The sequence below is a fragment of the Pelophylax lessonae genome (genome assembly GCF_965119305.1).
Source record: "Pelophylax lessonae genome assembly, chromosome: 1".
Taxonomy (NCBI): domain Eukaryota; kingdom Metazoa; phylum Chordata; class Amphibia; order Anura; family Ranidae; genus Pelophylax; species Pelophylax lessonae.
Genome location: NC_138768.1, coordinates 597637958 through 597652288, shown reverse-complemented (window position 1 = coordinate 597652288; position 14331 = coordinate 597637958).

The following is a 14331-nucleotide window of genomic DNA, read 5'->3' as shown; positions in this document are numbered from 1 at the left end:
TTGCTCAGATATGGCACAATTTTTACTGCAAATAAAACTTGCATATATAGAACTATATATTGTATGTTAAACTATACAAATTTTCTTCCTTTTTCTTAAAGATGTGAGACCCATATTTCTCTTTCGTTCATTGATGGACACAGCTCCTGACATTCTTAACCATTGGGTTATATTGCCCCCTATCCTGTCAGGAGTAAGGACCTAGTTCCCTGCTAGGATCTTTGGTCCTAGCAAATTTTTTTCTTTTTAGATAGAAAATGTTCCTCCTGGATTTTTCCTGTGAGATCTACAATTAACTGCAGGACTGGCCATTGGGCTGGATTATCTAGATCAAGTGGTCACCCCAGTCTGGACAGCGAGCCAACTCCGCGCTAGGTCAGCCGCGACATGGCCCCACTGGACAGGGGCTGGCCTGCGAATTAAACGCCTTGGGAAGTTGCATACGACTGGGTCTCGGCCCGAGTCGCAGTGTTCCTCCTGGCCGACTGCCCCCCAATTCGATGGAGAGGGGTTCTGTCTGGAGCGGGGGCCGCCTGGTTGCTGGTATGGTAAGTAGCTGTCTCCCCCTGGAGGGGTTTGGGGTGGACATGGGCCCCTCCTTGGGACGGTCGAACCCCTCGGGTTTCCCTCCTTCCCGTCGGGTACCCCCCCTTTCCAGTGTCCCCCATCCTACCCCCCTCCACATATGCTGGGGATGTTTGGGTGGTCTGGTCTACCTCCTGGGGTCGGGGGAGGGCGCTAGCGGCCAGGGCGTTCGCCGCCAGTGACCAGATGATCGATTGTGCGGGGGGGGGGGGTTTGTAACTGGTGGGGGCTCCTGCCAGGGCCCCTGTCCTGCCTGCATCTGTCCTTGAGGCCTGGGGCTGCCATTTTTTTTATTGTAGCTTGTGTGTTTCTGTACACAGTGGCCATTTTTGTGTAGTCCGGCGGCCATTTTGCTGTGGTTTGCCATTGGAAATAGCGGTGGCCATGACAGTGGAGCCCTGTGGGCAGCGATTTCATTGGTGGAAGCCCCTCCTCATCCCCTGGTGCTGACTCCTGTCGGATGGGCACTCTGATAGTGAAGTAGTGTGTTCCTGTCAGTGGATTTAGTATAGTATATTAATACATCAAGGAAGGTTAACCTGGCGAGTCTGGCATGCCTGCACACCTTACGTCATGGTTGTCATGACAGCAGCGGCCGCAGAGTCCAGTGAGGCGTTCGGGCAGTGCACGAGCGGCCTATGTGACACGCCGTGATTGGCCCTAGGATGCGTTGCCTGGCAACAGGGACGCTTTGTCCTGCTACCTGAGAGAAGAGATGGGTGTACATTCTGGTGATGTACCTGATCTATACATGTTGTTCAAACGTCTGCATACCCACTGGGGGCCCCCCAGATATATACAGTTTTACTGATACATTACTGTTGCATTAATTACCGTTTAAAGGATTATGTTTTTTATCCATAGGCGGGAACATGATGTTAGAGGAGGGAGGTGTCACAATTTTCCATTGTTGTGATTGGTGGTATGTTCACATTTATTCTATGCTCACTTTTAGCACTTTATCACATGCCTGACGAAGGGGTCCTGCGTGACTCTGAAATGTTGCACTGTTTCTGATGTGATCCTTTCTGCAATAAAAAGTTTTTTTGGACTGCTTTGCAAGATCCATGGTGTGCTGGCGAATATGTATGTACCTGTCTTGGGATTCATCCTCTCTCCTTCTCGGTGGCTCGGATCTTGACCTTCCTTCAACCGGGGGGGGGGGGGGGGGGAGGTTGAACAGGAATTGGCCTTAAGTACCATCAAGGGCCAGGTGTCGGCTTTGGTGGTCTTCTTCCAACGATCTTTGGCCACACACTCCCTGGTATGTACCTTTCTTCAGGGTGTCCGATATTTGGTTCCTACAGTCTGGACTCGATTGTCACCTTGGGATCTCAGAAATGGAAGGATTGGGATGGCGGCGGTTCCCCATCCGGGAGGTGATATGTGTATACGAACAGGAGCTCAATATGGGCACATAGTTTACTGGGCCCTAGTAGCTGTGAATTGAAACACAGCAGGTTCTCAACTGTCTGGTTATTGATACTGAACACAAGAGAGCACCTCTACTTTTGTGTAAATGACCACCCATTATCATATGAGCTTCCTGTAAACTCACATTAACCCTCCTCGTTAAGTATCAAGAAAGCTGAGATCTATGTCTCACCATACAATGTACAGAGAAGTCTAGTAATAGCTCCAGATGAAGCTTTCCGAAGTAAAGCGAAACATGTTGAGCAAAACTGTAAATACTGTACGGTGAAAACTAATTACGACATCAGTTGACCCGGTTGACCGGCACCTTGTATAATTTGGTATCCGTCAGCAGGAATCCTCTGATGTGAAGTATTTTCTTGTTTGTTTTTCAATTGTTAATTACTTTGTAGATCAACTTGTATGTAAATTGAGGTTTACCCTCTTATGAACCGTTATACCCTACAATATAGACCATTTACAGGTCTTCAGTCTTATTCAACACAGGACTGTTTGTATCAGTCTGCGATTTTAATTGAATCTTAAATAAAAATTGATTTTATAGAAATAGTGCGTCCGACATCCTTGTTTCCCAATCCTTCCATTTCTAATGAACAATTTAAGGATAGGGGCACCACCAAGAGCAAACTATATGGGCCCAGATGGCTGCTGTCTGAAAGCACATATTTTCAACAAAAACCTTGGGATCTCAATTTGGTGCTTTTGGTTCTCCAGAAGCTTTCCTTTTGAGTATCTTTGGGAGATTCCCTTACTTACGCTGTCCCAGAAGGTGGCCTTTTTAGTGGCTATCACCCCTGTGCGCAGAGTGTCCGAACTGGCGGCGATATCCTGTCATTCACCTTACCTGTTGATTCACAGGGATAAGGGGGTTCTTCGCCCCTGTCCGTCATTCCTTCCAAAGGTGTTCTGTTTTTCATTTGAATGAAGACATTTTGTTGCCTTCCCTGTGTCCCAGTCCCAGTCATCTGAAGGAAATTGCCTTGCATACCTTGGATGTGGTCTGGGCAATTCGGGTGTACCGGACAGCTATGGAGTCTTTCAGGAAGTCAGACTGTCTGTGCTCATGGAAGGACCTCGTGAAGGGTTGTCCGCTTCCACTGAGACCATTTCCAGATGGATCAGGCAGATAGTGATTCAGGCCTATTCCATCAGGGCTCAGGTTCCTCCATTCCCTGTCATACTAGGGCACTTAGTGCTTCCTGGGCTGTTCGCCATCAGGTGTCAGTGACCCAGGTTTGCAGGGCGGCCATCTGGTCATCGGTGTACACCTTCACATAGTTCTATAAAGTGGATGTGTGGGCATCTGTGGATGCTTCTTTCGGCCACAATGTTTTGCAGGCTGCTGTTTAAAGAACCTGATCCTCTTTGAGGGTGTATTGTTTTTTTTTCAGGTAGGATCCAGTTGGTTTGGTTGGGCTCCTGTTTACCTGGCTGGCTATAGTTTAACCTTGGGAATTTCTTTTTCGCTGTTCCCACCCCTCATTTTTTACACTGCTTTGGGACGTCCCAGTGGTAAGGAATATCAGGAGCTGTGTCCGTCAATGAACGAAAGAGAAAATAGGATTTTTGACTTTCTGTAAAATCCATTTCTCTGATGTTTATTAATGGACACAGCACCTGCCCTTCTGTGGAGTTGTAATTCTCCTGACACTGCTTGTAACTAAACTGAGTGCCTATAGCAGAGAGAGCGAGAGTATACCCCCCTGCCAAACTTTTTCTGCCTAGTGTCCTACTCCTGTAGGGGGCAGTAAAACCCAATGGTTAAGAATATCAGGAGCTGTATCTGTCAATTAACATCAGAGAAATGGTCTTTACGATAAATCAAAAATCCCTTTTATTTTTTTATTTATATAGGTAAAGACACACTTTCATTGTTCTTACATAGGGCAAAAGTGACAGGTTCTTTTACAAAAAGCAACCTTCACCTGCAGATATTCACTTTCATAGTGCTCCCCAAAAGCTCTGTTGCTCCTATTGGAGGCATCAGGAAATATCCAGTCCTGCCAGTTAAGCGGCAGCATGTGTTTGATTGCTCAGCTATTGTTTCTCAGTCTGCAGAGAGCTGGTGACTGTCAGTCACTGGCTTTCTGTCCTGCCCCTACTGTGCTCCCTGGAGCACTGGGCTGTGGAGGGGGTGGGAGTAGATGGCTCAGGGTCTCAGCAGCTCGCTGAGAGGCTGACCCAGCATCTAATTCAGGCATCTGGGTAGATCCTGACCAGATGGCCGGGATCTTTATAGATACTTGTCCGACTCGGTGATGTCAGCCGACAGCGAGCCTTAGCCCACTGTTGGTTGAAAATGGGTCACTAGGAAAGCCGAGCGAACTGCACTCCTGTAATCCATAGAAGTACAGCCAAAAAAGCTTTGGCTATATTTCTCCTTTAATAGTAGCTAAGGAGAGGATCACCTTTCTACTCAGCCTTCTAGTAACTTTGACCATCATAAGGCTAAAGAAGTTTGTTTTGTCCAACGTTGATCATTAGCTGGGGGCTGCTTGACCAATTTAAAGCCTAAAGCCATCATTCAGATGTTGGCACACACAGTTTCTAGCAGAGACTAAGCATTACTAATGATTAGCGATTTTCCCCTGAGAAATCATTAATAGAGTTAGCAATCCTTTAAAAGCGTATCTAAAGTCAACATTTTTTTATTTTCTTTAGTTTTGGATTAAGTGAAAAGGTAAGAACCTCTGTCAGGTCTTTAGTGCGGTCAGTGTCTTTGTAGGAAAATTCACTCTGTAAAATTCACAATTTTGAGTTATCATCAGGACAGAAGGTGAAATCTTCCAATAGTGACACTGTCAGGGGATTTGTCCAAAACATTGGAAAGATGTCTACAGGACAGGAAGTGAATTAGAATCTCTCAATGGGACAAAAATGGCAATAAATAAATAAAACCTGACACCGTTTTTAACTATTTCCTGCTCATGCAAAATGAAAAAAACTACCATTCTAAAAACCAGAAGAAGATGAGCAGTAATGACATCCAAATGTTAAATTAATCTTGCTATTTAATACCACAAACTGCTGTAAATATGCTGGGCATATCAAAAGTTCATAAGAGAGTTCAGAACTACTGTATATCAAATATATTAAATCTAACCTATTTCCACTACTGCCCTTGAAGAACATGGACAAGAGATGGAGACCCTACAAACTGATTATACTGTGGTACAAAATGTCCTTAAGACCATGAAAACCAATAAAATCATTTGTGAATCAGGATCTCCTGGACTCTGTTAAGGCCTATTCCAAGTGGTGTCCCTGGACAGATTAGAAATGGACAAAGTCCATTGCGTGCTGAGCTGCAAAACAGCCAATTGCCCCTCTTAGGGATATCATTATGTTTTTGTAATACATTTTATGTATGTATTTACTTCAACTTTTTTTTATATTACAATAGAAATATTAATAAAAAATAACAATATTAAAAAAAGCATTAAGATGAATACTCTTAAGTCAGGATTTTTCAACTGAGATGCGCAAGAAGTCCTCAGAGATTCTGCTGTGAACTATCCGTCAGTCTCAGGCAGCTGACAGGTAGATCGCATCACTTCTGCCTACAGATATGGAGCTAGGCAGGGAAGCAGCTGCAATTGCCCTAACTGGCGTGCTGTTCCCTTCAGCTCCCTCCTTTCCATCCCAGGTGATTGTATGTGACATCACCTGGGGAGGAGGGGCTGGTGTTGGACTCATTACAGCTTCTTCCCTGCGTTGCTCTGCATATGAAGGAAACTGCTGCTAGTGTAATGTGCTCTATTGTGTGCCCTGCTGACATGTTCTCTGTTCTTCTCCCATGTGTTGACCCCATATACAGGGTTTATCTCAAGTTGGATCCTGAATTGAGCATCTGTGCAGAAAAAAGCCAGCATAAGTTTCACATGAAATTGGTACATTTTAATATTGATTCTATTAACGGCTTGCTGATCAAACCAATGTCCTTTGAGCTGTAGATGTGAACATTCTGTCAGAGGTTTCCTGAGATCTAAAACTTTTGCCAAGAGTTTATCCAAAGTAAAAAGGTTGAGAAACTCTGATCTAGAAATGAAAGAACTCTGAAAAAGCTACTGTAGTGTAAACCCTGTTACATTTCTAACATAAAAAAAAAAAAAGGAAATGTCGCTACTTTCTAGCAAAAAAAAAAAAGATCATACAGAAAGTGTCCACAAATATTAATACAAATAGGGGAGGCCTTCGGATTTCTTCCAATCACTGTAAACCAAATAAATATGTGCCTTAATAGATTTGCTCCAAATGTGCCCCACCACGCTGAGGGCAAAAAAAATTCACATTCACCAATTCCATGTGGCGGTAAGAGGCCCCACTCGCTTTTTGTATATATTCTAGAGGTCTCCTTTCACCACTCTCCCATAGCTAATTGGTCTCACATGTACAAGGGGTCCCTCCAATTTTAAAGTGCTTAAGGTAAGCATCAACAGAGACAGCCTTTCTGTATTGAAACTGCCGCTCAGCTGAGCCGATGTGCTTTTTGACTGGCCTGGAAATGACGCTGGTCCCCCTCCGGATGTGATGTTAAACGCAGTGACTGCACCACCCCTGTTACATTTCTGTCTGGGCGTGGCAGTGAATGATGCAGACCTTTTTTAAAGGTCAGATTTGCTAAGCACTTTTACACACAGATGTACTGTATGTAAGCTTATTCAGTAGTGCAGAGTACTTTGGCGCCAATGTGAATACCTGAATGAACCCACCTACTTACTTTTGTGTGTTAAACACCTTAAAAGAGAAGTGTGGGTTTACAAATGTACATACCTAGATATCGGCAGCATTGGTCCGAGTTGCAGTTCAGTGAGGAAAATAAGTATTTGATCCCCTACCTACCAACCAACAATAATTCTGGCTCCCACAGACTGGCTAAAGTATGTGCTTATGTGGTACACAGATAAGTCCTGTCAATTTAAGAGGGTGCTCTTAAGGACAACTCGTTATGTGTAGGAAATAAATCTGTCCACAGAATCTTTCTTCCATTCAAACCTCACCATCATGGACAAGACCAAAGAGCTGTCAAAGGACATCAGGGACAAGATTGTAGATGTGCATAAGGCTGGAATGGGCTACAAGACAATCAAGAAGCTTGATGAGAAAGAGATAACTTTGATTATTCGCAAATGGAAGAAATACAAAATAACCATCGATCACCCTCATTCTGGAGTGCCATGCAAGATTTCCCCTTATGGGGTAAGTATGATCACAAGAAAAGTAAGGAATCAGCCTAGAACTACACGGGATGAGCTTGTAAATAATCTTAAGGCAGTTGAGACCACAGTCATCAAACACCATTGGTAACGCAATACGCTGCCATGGATTGAAATCCTGCAGCGCCCACAACTCCTCTGTGTTTGGAGGAAGAAAAAGGCTGACTATGACCCTGAGAACACCCTCTACAGTCAAGCAGGGAGGTGGAAACATTATGCTTTTTGGGCTCTTTCTCTTCTAAAAGGTACAGGCCGACTTTGCCACATTGAGGGACCAATGGATGGGGCCATGTATTGTAAAATCTTGGATAAAAACCTTCTTCCCTCAGGCAGAACACTTGTATTAAAAAGTTGGCAGCTACAGTATTTAACTGCTGACTTTATTTCTTTATTTTTTTTTTTACAGGTTGCAACTCAGCTTTAAATCAAACCCCCCCCCCCCCCTCCTTAGTTTGTTACAGATCTGTGAATAGACAGAAATATAAGAAAACGTACCTTTTCATATTTTTCACATAAACAAGCCTATTGATAGGTTTAAACACATTGGGGTTAATTTACTAAAACTTGAGAGTGCAAAATCTGGTGCAGCTCTGCATTATGGCCAATCCGTTTCTAAATTCAGCTTTCTCTTTCGTTCATTGACAGACACAGCTCCTGATCTTCTTAACCATTGGGTTATACTCCCCCTACAGGAGTAGGACACTAGGCAGAAAAAAAGTCTGGCTACACCTATGGGCAGTCAAAGGGGGTATACTCCCTCTCTCTGCTATAGGTACTCAGTTTTTTTCTGCCTAGCCAGGAGTAAGGACCTAATTCCTTGCTATGATCTCTGGTCCTGGCAAATTCTTTTCTTTTTAGGTAGATTTTTTTTCTCCTGTTTTTTTCCCCTTGATCTACAATCAACTGCTGGACTGGGCGACGGACTTAATATAATAAAAATCTAGATTCAGTGGTCACCCCAGTCTGGCCAGCGAGCGCGCAGACCTCAGCTCCGCGCTAGGTCGGCCGCGACATAGCCCCAACGGACTGGCCTGCGAGTTAAACGCCATGCGAGGTCGCATACGACTAGGTCTCGGGCCCATTTGCAGTGTTCCTCCTGGCTGACAGTTTAGATGGCGAGGTGTTCTGTCTGTAGCTGTGCCCCCCTGGTTCTTGGTATGGCGAATAGCTGTTCCCCCTCTCTCCCTGGAGGGTTTTGGGGTGGACATGGGCCCCTTCTTCCTTCTCCCCTATGCTGGGGCTGTGTGGGTGGTCTGGTCCACCTCCTGGGGTGGGGGGTAGGGCGCTATTCTGGCGATAGGAGCAAGGGGGATGCGCCGCCGGCGACAGGACAATTGGCTGTGTGGGGGGGGGGCTTCTGCCAGGGCCCCCCGTCCTTCCTGGGCCTGTCCTTGAGGCCTAGGGAATCATCCTGGGTCCCTGGAAGCCTCCTGGTGCCGCCATTTTGCTGTAGCCTTGTGTTGTAATGCACGGTGGCCATGTTTGTGTAGTCTGCGGCCATTTTGTGGTGGTTTGCCATAGAAAACTGCGGCGGCCATGTCTGTGGAGCCTTCTGGGCAGCGTTTTCGGCAGTGAGAGCCCCTCCTCATTTCCTGGTGCTGACTCTTGATCCTTTAATTTCCTGATCGCCCCTCGTGCAGTGCAGATTCTCCTGGTGGCTGCGGTGCCTGGTTTCTGCTGGGTTTCCTGAATATGATTCGGCCGCCGTTGACGTGGGTCACCCTGCTGGGTCTGTGACCACGTGCCTTGAATCCTCAGACAGTGAGGAGGATTCCTCCACTTCTGCAATCGCGCATGAAAAGGCACTGGTGGACACACTGATTGTAGCTGTGTGTGAGGCCTTAAAGACGAAGGACGCAGCTGCAGCTTCGATGGAGGCACAGGTTCCCTTTGGCACTCACAAGCCATCCAAAGCGGAAAAGGTTTCTTCTTTTCCCTCCTATTTTGACAGAATTGTAACTAAAGAGTGGGGACGACCAAAGCATTCCCTTGGGGTCCCTAAGCGATTTGCTAGGTTATACCCCTATGAGGAGTTCCTTCTTAAGAAGTGGACTGTTCAACCGGTGCTGGGCCCTCCGGTTTCCAGATTAAACAAGGCAACCATGATTCCGGGTGAAGAGTACCGGCCTCTAAGGACCCGGCTGACAGGAAGGCGGAGGCTTTGGCCCGCAATATGTACACCCTGGCTGGTTTGGCGCTCAGGCCGATATTCACCATTGCCCTGGTGTTGCAGACTCTGTCCGAATGGGCTAGGCTTTTGTGCCATGACCTGGAGGGGGCGTAGCTCTCCCCTGCCTTTGCTGAGCTGGCAGACCAGCTGGTCCAGAGGATGCAGTTTTTCTCTGATGCTTCTTTGGATGCGGCTCCCCAAGTGGCTCGGCTCTGTTTCAGCTTCCCTTTCAAGGAGATCGCCTGTTTGGTGCTACACTGGATGACATCATTAAAGGTCTCACGAGGGGGGAGGGATGAGTACTTTTCTTCCGCAGGCTACTAAGGGCAAGGACCCTCGTCATAGACGTTGGCCCTCCTTCTCGGCTCATAAGAAGTTTTTTCATCTCTCAGGGTTGACTGATAAGGGATCGAAGCCCTTCGTGGCCTCCTCTGGAGGAACCAAGTGAACTTGGTCTGCCAAGTTGAGAGCGGGCTTCTCCAGACCCATGGACAAGGCTCCTTCAGATGCGCCCTAACCCGTATCTGGGGTGGGGGGACGTCTTCGCTGATTGCCGGACCCGTGGACTCACCTGGTACAAGACAAGTGGGTCCACAAGGTCATTCGGTCCAGCTACAAGATCGAGTTTCGTTCTTACCCTCCAGTAAAGTTCTTCCTTCCAACGTACAGCTGTCCCCGGTCCGCTTACAGGCTCTTTTTGGGACGATGCAAGACCATTTACTTTAAAGGGTAATGGTCCTGGTTCTGACTTCAGGATATCTTCAGGTGGTTTGACTCAAATCTGTTTACGGTCCCCAGGAAGGAAGGCAAGGTGCGTCAAATTCTGGACCTTAAGGCGCTGAACTACTTTGTGCGTTTGCAGAAGTTCAGTATGGAGTCCATTAGCACGGCGGTGGCTTCCCTGCATCAGGGGGATTTTCTTGCCTCCATCGCCATCAAGGACGCTTGCTCCTCCGGGTCTTCACGGAAGTGTTGACCCCGTTGCTAGCATCGTTATGCCTTTGGGGGATCGCGGTACTTGGCTACTTTGACGACCTCCTTCTGTGAGTGGAGTCTCCTACTACTCTGGTGGAAAACCTGGAAATCACCTTACGAGCTTGAGGGAGTTTGGCTAGATTCTGAATTTTCAGAAGTCTGCTCTGATTCCGTCCACAAAGCTGGACTATTTTGGTTTGACTCTGGACTCGGTCTTAGCCAGAGTGCTCCTTCCTCTGGACAAACTCCAGAAACTGCAGGCTGCAGTTAAGTCTCCTGCTGTCCAACAGATTGTCATCCATGTGGGTGCTGGGCCTGATGGTGTCTACCTTCGAGATGGTTCCGTTTGCACAGTTCCATATGAGGTCCTGGCAAGGGAGATTCTGGCCAAATGGGACAAGAATTCACAGTCTCTGGACAATCAGATCCGGCTGAGCTGGGGAACGAAAGAGTCCCTTGGTGGCTTCGTTCGGCGCATGGCTGGGCAAATCCTTCCTCCCCTTGTATTGGACAGTGGTCACCACGGATGCCAGTCTATCTGGCTGGGAAGGCGTCCTCGGCAGAAATTGTGCTCAGGGGATCTGGACACTGGACAAGTCCAGACTACAGATCAATGTCTTGGAACTCCAAGCGATCAGGCTGTGCTTGGAACATTGAACGGATGGTCTTCAGGGATGTCCAGTGCGCAATCAATCAGACAATGCCACAACCGTGGCTTATGTCAATCACCAGGGGGGCACAAGGAGTGTCCTGGCGGCTCTGGAGGTAGCCAGGTATTCTAAAGTGGGCAGAACGATTAGTTCCAGCCCTCTCCGCCGTACACATTCCTGGGGTAGAGAACTGGCAGACAGATTACCTCAGTCGGCAGGCGTTGGACCAAGGGGAGTGGTCCCTTCATCCAGAGGTGTTTCATCAGTTGTGTCTCTGTTGGGGCATCCCCGAGGTGGATCTGTTGGCGTTCCGGCTCAACAGAAAGGTGCAGAGGTTTGTTTTCTCCATCACGGGATCCTCTGGTGGATGCCACAGATGCGCTGGTGGCCCCGTAGGGTCAGTATCATCTGATTTATGCCTTCCCTTCTCTCAAGCTTCTGCCAAGACTTCTACACAGGATCGAGGCAGAAGGGATTCCGGTCATCTTAGTGGCTTCGGACTGGCCTCGCCAGGCTTGGTACGCAGATCTGGTGCGGCTGGTTGCCGATGTTCCTTGGAAGCTTCCTCTCATGGAGGATCTGCTGTTCCAAGGACCAATTTTTCATCCTCCTTACAGTCGCTGGCTTTGGCGGCTTGGCTGTGTAACGCCAGGTGCTGATGGATAGCGGTTTGTCTGAGTCAGTGATTCCAACACTGTTAAAAGCTAGGAAATCTACTTCTAGGAAGATCTACCATCGTACAGGGAAGATGTACATTGCGTGGTGCGAGTCTCTTGGGGTTCGTCCTCACTTTTTTCGGTGGCTCGGATCTTGACCTTCCTTTAACAGGGGGTTGAGCAGACACTGGCCTTGAGTACTATCAAGGGTCAGGGGCCGGCCTTAGTGGTCTTCTTTTAACGGCCCTTAGCCACATACTCCCTGGTATGTACTTTTCTTCAGGTAGTTAGACACTTGACCTCTCCAGTGCGGTCTCTGTTGCGACCTCAAGTTGGTGGTCTCGGTTGTCCGGAAGCCTCCTTTTGAATATCTTTAGGAGATTCCCCTGCTTACGTTGTCCCAGAAGGCAGCCTTTTTGGTGGCGATCACCTCTGTGCGCAGGGTGTCAGAATTGGCGGCATCCTGGCGTTCACCTTACTTGATGGTTCAAAGAGATAAGGTGGTTCTTCGCCTCTGTCCGTCGTCCTTTCTTCAGGTTGTCTCTGATTTTCATTTGAATGATGACATTGTGTTGCCTTTCCTGTGTCCCAGGCCAAAACATCTGAAGGAAATTGCTTTGCATGCCTTGGATGTGGTCTGGGCAATTGGGGTGTACCTGGCAGCTACGGAGTCTTTTAGAAAGTCGGACTCACTATTTGTGCTCATGGATGGGCCTCGGAAATTGTTGTCCGCTTCCTCTGCAACCATTTCCAGATGGATCAGACAGACGGTGGTTCAGGTCTATTCCATCATTTCAAGGGTCAGATTGCTCCTTTCCCTGTCAAGGCACATTCTACTTGGGCACTCAGTGCCTCCTGGGCCTTCCGTCATCAGGCGTCAGTGACGCAGGTTTGTGTTGGTATCTGCAGATGCTTCCTTTGGCTGCAAGGTTTTGCAGGCTGCTGTTTAGAGGACTTGGTCCTCTTTGAAGGTGTATTGTTTTTTTCAGGTGAGCTCAAGTTGTTTTGGTTGAGCTCCTGTTTACCTAGTTGGCTGTAAGTAGCCTTGGGAGTTTCTTTTTCGCTGTTCCCACCCCTCATGTTAAACACTGCTTTGAGACGTCTCAATGGTTAAGAAGATCAGGAGCTGTGTCCGTCAATGAACGAAAGTGAAAATTGGATTTTTGACTTACTGGAAATCCATTTCTCTGATGTTTATTGATGGACACAGCACCCACCCCTCTGTGGAGTTGTAATTCTTCTGACACTGCTTGTAACAAAACTGAGTACCTATAGCAGAGAGAGGGAGTATACCCCCTGGGACTGCCCCTAGGCATAGCCAGACTTTTTTTCTGCCTAGTATCCTACTTAATATAAATAAATAGTGCTGTGCAAATAAATATATAAAATTTAACTAACAAGCAGTGAATAACTAGTGATAAGTACCAAAAAATATATAGGTAAATAAAGCAAATAAGGGACATGCAATAAAATACATATAGATGCAAAAGTGCAAAGTGATAAAATGTGCAAAATACAAAAAAGTCAAATATAAGATAGTCCCCGTGTATCTTGGTGATAAAACAACAGTCCTATAAAGGTGATCAGGCCAATAGTGAGTGACCAGAGTGTCGCAGCTAAACGGCAACCGTGCACCCCCATGTGAGTGGGTGCTCACTTTAGAATATATACGATAAAGCGTATATGCAGGGGATCTCAATATGTGCCCATCCGGGTCTGTATGGCTCCTTCCAATCAAGATAACTTTGGCTGGTGAACCGTATCCCTCAATGCAGCGTCATATGCAAATGTAAGAAGACAGGTGGGAGCTGCTGACAGGCTGGAGGCTGGGGCAGAGCTGTCCTTCACTGGAGTCAGAGGCGGTGGGGGAGCCGAGCTGCAAGTAACTTGGAATCCGGGACTTCTGCCCAGATCTGCAGGACCCTGGGACTTTAAATCTTCGAATGGTCCCGCAGAATCCGGGTTGGTTGAGCGGTATAGGAGAACCATAAGGTGAGTTGTGCCGTGCAGGGAGGAGAGAATCCCAGATGACAGTCGCTTCTCTCAGCAGGAATTTCTATGTCTTCAACATGTGCTCTCTTGTGTCCAGTCTACCCAGCAATCCTTGCTCTGCTATCTTTGATGACCTCATCCTTCTTGCCTTCTTGCATTTTATCACTTTTGCATCTATATGTATTTTATTGCATGTTCCTTATTTACTTCCCTATATATTTTTTGATACTTATCACTAGTTATTCACTGCTTGTTAGTTAAATTTTATATATTTATTTATTTGCGCAGCACTATTTATTTATATTACATTGATTACACTGTTATGAGAAGTGGAGTGTTTGCAGCAATATATTTATTTATTGTAGGGAGGTTGCTTGCGGGATCCTTTTTGTTATTTCTGCCTAGTATCCTACTGCTGTAGAATAACCCAATGGTTAAGAAGATCAGGAGCTGTGTCCATCAATGGATTTTACTGTAAGTCAAAAATCAAATTTTTTCAATTAAGCTTTGATAATCTAGAAGATAATTGGTTTCTATTTAGAGCTGCCCCAGATTGTATACTCTTCAGTCTTAGTAAATCCATGTCATTATGTAATTGTGTTTCTTTTGCCCTCCTTCAAAATGTTCCCAAAGTAAACCACTACAATTAGGTG